This window comes from Physeter macrocephalus, chromosome 11 (genome assembly GCF_002837175.3).
Source record: "Physeter macrocephalus isolate SW-GA chromosome 11, ASM283717v5, whole genome shotgun sequence".
Classification (NCBI taxonomy): Eukaryota; Metazoa; Chordata; class Mammalia; order Artiodactyla; family Physeteridae; genus Physeter; species Physeter macrocephalus.
The window spans coordinates 95,951,989-95,957,831 of NC_041224.1; the positions used below are offsets into that span (position 1 = coordinate 95,951,989).

Here is a 5,843-nt window from a genome sequence, read left to right on the forward strand (position 1 = left end):
TCAATATGTTGTTCAATAAAGTTTTTGGTGAAAATGAAAAATGTGCCTTTTATTTTTACTTAAAAACCGAAGGCACTTTTTGGCCAACCCAATACCTTCTTTTTTAAATTTATTTTTAAAATAAATTTATTTATTTTATTTTATTTATTTTTGGCTGCGTTGGGTCTTTGTTGTTGCATGCATTTTTCTCTAGTTGCAGAGAGCGGGGGCTACTCTTCATTGCAGTGCACGGGCCTCTCATGGCAGTGGTTTCTCTTGCTGTGGAGCATGAGCTCTAGGCGCACGGGCTTCAGTAGTTGTGGCTTGCGGGCTCTAGAGCGCGGGCTTGGTAGTTGTGGCATACGGGCTTAGTTGCTCCGTGGCATGTGGGATCTTCTCAGACCAGAGCTCAAACCCGTGTACCCTGCATTGGCAGGCGGATTCTTAACCACTGCACCACCAGGGAAGCCCCCCAATACCTTCTTCATTAGGTTTTCTCCTAGTTATTTCATTCTTTTTGAAGTGATGGTAAATGGGATTTTTTTCTTAATTTCTCTTTCTGATAGCTTGTTGTTAGTGTATAGAAATGCAACAGATTTCTGTATTTTAATTTTGTGTCCTGCAACTTTACCAAATTCATTTATGAGCTCTAGTAGTTTTCTAGAGGCATCTTTAGGATTTTCTATGTACAGTACCATGTCATCTAAAAACAGTGACGGTTTTACTTCTTCCTTTCCAACTTACATTCCTTTTCTTTTTCTTGTCTGATTGCTGTGGCTAGGACTTCCAATACTGTGTTGAATAAAAGTGTCAACAGTGGGCATCCTTGTCTTGTGGCTGATCTCAGAGGAAATACTTCAGGTTTTCACCACTGAGTATGAGGTTAGCTGGGAGCTTGTCATATATAGCCTTTATTATGTTGAGGTATGTTCCCTCTATACCCACTTTGTGCAGAGTTTTTATCGTAAATGGATGTTGAATTTTGTTAAAAGCTTTTTCTGCGTGTATTGAAGTGATCATACGGTTTTTATTCATACATTGTTTTATTGACTTTCTCCATATCTTCCTTTAGTTCTTTAAGCATTTTTAGGACAGTTAAAAGTCTCTGTCTAGTATATCTGCCTTTAGGTCCTTTTCAGGGGTGGTTTCTGTTGATTAATTTTTTCCTTTACATGGGCCATACTTTCATGTTTCTTTGTATTGTGATTTTTTTGTTGAAAACTGGACATTTGAATCTAATAATGTAGTAACTCTGTAAATCACATTCTTTCCTTTCTCCAGCATATGCTGTCTCTTGTTATTCTTTTCACTTATTGTTTTTGTGTTTTTGATTGTTGTAGGCTGTCTCTGTGCTGAGGATCAGACAGAGGTGTAAAGCTAAAGTATTCTCAGGTCTTTTCTGAGCCTTTCCCTGGGCATGTCTGGTCACTTTTTAATTTTCCCTGTGTGTTTTGTTGTTTTTGAATGCCCTGGTCATAAATATCTGGCTCCCAAAAGGAGAAAAAGAGAAAAATGAAGTGGGGTGGGGGTGGGGAGAAGGGGTGCTGGCCCTTTAAATTCCCTGGAAGTCACTTCATCAGGATGGGGAGGGACTTGGAGAAAGGTGCAACAACAATGGTTGCCTACCTCTTTGTCTGCACCTCTGTGATCAGAAGCAGCAATTAGCAATCAGAGCAGATTCCTGATATTTGGAAAACAGGGTCCTTTTTGCCCACCCTGACTTCTGCAAGCTACGTGCAAGATGCTCCAGGACCAGTGCACAGCTGCCTGCCACTTGGCTGGGAATAGGGAATGGGTGGCTGCTACTATGTTAAGAGCTGAAATTAACTTCAATTTGTCCTCCAATTTGCCACCTCCTCTGGAAGTGGCAAGTCTTCAATAAACTCCAGAGTTCCAAAACAGTTACGTAAGATGGATTCTGCCAGTGCAATTGTTATCTAGGTGGGAAGACAGATTACTGCTTTCTTCCCAGAATCCTCTCCTTCATAATAATTTTCTGAAACACAAATTAGTACCCTCATATTTCCCTACTGAAAGCTGTCTATATATTTAAGTACATAGGAATTTCTTTTATTCTTGAATCCATTAACTAAGATGCACCCAAATTATCACCCTATATATGTACTTTTCCTTTTAAATTTTTGAAAAATATAAATATGTGAAATGATATTAATCTAAACAGAGACTAACAAAACCATATGAAATTATTTACTCAACCAATATTTGTAAAGTGCCTACTAAAGCAAAATACTGTGCTTTGCACTACTCCTATTGTTTGAGGATATTTGTTAGGATTACTTTGCACAATGAATACTTCAACAGAAGTGCTTTATTCAACAAACAGTTCACACAACTCAACAACAAAATAACAAACAACCCAATCCAAAAGTGGGCAGAAAACTTAAAGAGACATTTCTCCAAAGAAAAAATACAGATGGCCAATAGGCACATGAAAAGATGCTAAACATCACTAATTATTAGAGAAATACAAGTCAAAACTACAATGAAGTACCACCTCTCACCGGTCAGAATGGACATCATTAAAAAGTCTACAATTTTTTTTTAAAGTGCTTTTTCAAAAACCAGAGTTTTAGATTCATATAGCTAGTAACATTTACTAAGCAATTATTTTGTGTTACACTCTCAGCACCTTAAATGTTATTAATCCATTTAATCCTCACAATACATCTATGAGGGTAGTTAATATTATCAAAGTTCTCTAATGTTCACACGAGAAAATTGACGTCCCATGGTTAGTAAGTACCTCTAAACAAAGCTCTTGCTTTTAACCACTGTGATATTCTGCCACTAGCAAAATAACTGTTCACCAGAGTTACCAGGAAAGGCAAATCTTATCTGTTGAACACTAAGCTATTACCCTACAATTTAAAATTGTTCTTCAAGGTTTCCTTACTTCCTGTTGTTTTGCTTCACACTGGGAGAAACTTTACCAAGTCTCCTTTGAGTATTTCTAAATAGCAGTCTCAGTAAAATTTTGTTATAGCCTTTGGTCAAAAACAATAAAATCTGATGCTTCTGCCATTTGTTAATCACTTTTGGAGTCTTTTTGCTCCATTAACCTTTTCATTTGCACATGAAGAGAATTATAATCTCACCCCCAAATTTCACCCACATTGCTATTACTAACTGACCAGAATTTGAAGCCTTATTAGAGACAGACAAGATTACATTTTTTTTCTTTCTTTGCTGTTTTTCAAACTACAAAGAACACCCACTTTTTGTACCAAGTGAAAAAATACAATGCATGAAGAAAAAACTAACCTTCCATCCCTACCTCAACCCCTAATCCTACTCATTTAAGTATCCAACAGGTCCCCTTCAGGTACTGACGGAAAGAAGGATATAACTAACAGGTATGTCCTTCCATACCTTTCTCCACATATATAAGGATATACAGTTCTTCGTTTTTCTTTATTTTCATTGAAATAGACACATATAATGCACGTCAACCTGCAACTTGCTTTTTATCACATAACATAGCATGAACATACAGGTTATTTCCCATAGACACAACTCTTCCTTTTTTCATGCATACACAAATCCACGGTAACACGAACACAGTTTAAAATAATTGGGGGACTTCCTTGGCAGTCCAGTGGTTAAGAATACGCCTTCCAATGCAAGGGAGGTGGGTTCGATCCCTGGTTGGGGAGCTAAGATCCCACATGCCGCAGGGCAACTAAGCCCGCGCGCCGCCAACTACTGAGCCCGCGCTCTCTGGAGCCCACGCACCGCAACTAGAGAGAAGCCCGCGCACCGCAACGAGAGATGCTGCATGCTGCAACTAAGACCCGATGCAGCCAAATAAATAAATAAATAATTAAAATAATTGGGCTATCATGCATGCTGCAGGGGGAATGCTTCGTTTTATTTCCTTTTTATTTGCCACCCTTCTTTTCCCTTCCTCTTTTCCTCCCTCATACATTAACCCCCACCTGTGGGTAAGATGTGAACAACTGGCATCATTTCTTGTTCTTCCCACAGTCATAACCATAAATGCACACACGCTCACTCACACATTTATGGGTTTTGAATTCTTCTAAGACATCTGCAATATATTCCACAGTGTATATGTACCACAATTGAGTCAATCGTTCCCCTATAAATGGGCAATCACTTGTTTCTACTATTTTATCCCTACTCAAAATGGTTCAATAAATATCCTTGACCATGTATCCTTATTACTGGTGTTTTTATTTTTATAGAATATGACCCTAACCTCTAGACACTCCAAAGTATAACGTCTAACTTCCTCTATCAGAACTGCAACAAAGCCTGAGGCCTCCCCTGAACCCTCTAGGCCCTGACTGCCTGCTGACCCACAGCTGCTGCTGCTGCTGTTTTGTTTTTTTTTTTTTGAAGCAAAGGGTGAAATAATCTTTTTATAGGGACACTGCAAGATATGAAATTCCACAGAGAAATTAAGAAACCCATTGCGAGGAGAAGCTTCATACAGTATGCACAGTTTGGAACTGTTCAAGTATAGTTTCCTTGTAAAAAGTGGTTTTACCATAGCAAACTACATTTAAAGAGCTCTTAGAGAAACAGTAAGACAAACTTATACCAAACATAGTACACGTTTGGTATAATAAACTTATGCTTTAGTTGTACAATCTAAAAGTGGTCCCAGAATGCCATCCAGAATTTGGGATGTACAGCCTTCAGAGGCAGTTTCTGGCACAACATTTTGATAGTCTTCTTCCTCCAAAGGGAAGTATTTCTCAATCAAACTTAATGAAACTTTGTACACAGACTCATTTTCATGGTTTTATAGAGCTTCAATTTTGTCCAGACCTCTACAATCTTCAATTATACTAAGTTTCTCAGTTTCACCTAGTTTCTCAGCAGCCTGGAAGATACCTGAAACGGCATCCAGAATAACCATGGTAATTTTGGTATCTTTCACAGTTCAGAGGTTCATCAACAATTCTATTATGCCACAATGAACAATCTGTTACACAATCTGTTCAACTGTTCCACAACTTTCCTAGTTGGTCACAGCCCATAAAGCTTCCTTTTGCATCTTTTTTTTCCGTGGCCTCTCCCGTTGCAGAGCACAGGCTCTGGATGCGCAGGCTCAGCGGCCACAGCTCACGGGCCCAGCCGCTCCGCGGCACGTGGGATCCTCCCAGACCCGGGCGCGAACCCGGTTCCCCTGCATCGGCAGGCGGACGCGCAACCACTGCGCCACCAGGGAAGCCCCCTTTTGCATCTTAAAGTCTGCCTTAGAACACCAACGAGGAATGGGACTAATCCATGATTCACAACTCACTGTATCTGGTGATGGTGGCCAGCTATGATATTTGATATTGTCCATGTATCTGCTAATACTTCTGGACACCATGATACAGGAGACAAACTAAAGTAGGAAGAATTTGCTCAACAGCATCTAACAGGGATGCAGGATTCTTGTTGCAACAAAGGTTTGAAAGTGTCCAGGTAAGGTGCTACAAGTAACCACATGCTAAAGATGACACATTAGGAACTGCAAGAAAAGCCAACAGTGGATCAACTGCACCACACTTGATAGCCAAGTCAAAAAAAAAAACTGAACCATCACCTGCAAGGTTTCCGAGAGCCCATACAGCTTGTTCACTGATGTAAACGTGGGGAGATGCCAGCAGAGAAATGAATGCTGGGACAGCACAGCCCCAGTCTGTTTTTCTTTTTTCTGTTTTTTTAACATCCTTATTGGAGTATAATTGCTTTACAATGTTGTGTTAGTTTCTGCTGTATAACAAAGTGAATCAGCTATACGTATACATATATCCCCATATCTCCTCCTTCTTGTGTCTCCCTCCCACCCTCCCTATCCCACCCCTCTAGGTGGTCACAAAGCACTG

The 5,843-nt window shown here is 39.7% G+C and overlaps 1 protein-coding gene and 1 pseudogene across 1 annotated transcript in view; both read right to left on the minus strand.

Annotated features, from left to right (window-relative positions):
- The window catches only part of STARD9 (StAR related lipid transfer domain containing 9), a 127,377-nt gene that overhangs the window by 84,401 nt on the left and 37,133 nt on the right, over window positions 1–5,843 (minus strand). The gene's annotated exons all lie outside the window — the stretch shown is intronic.
- LOC102989712 (importin subunit alpha-1-like) overlaps window positions 4,595–5,843 on the minus strand; it is a 2,330-nt pseudogene continuing 1,081 nt past the window's right edge.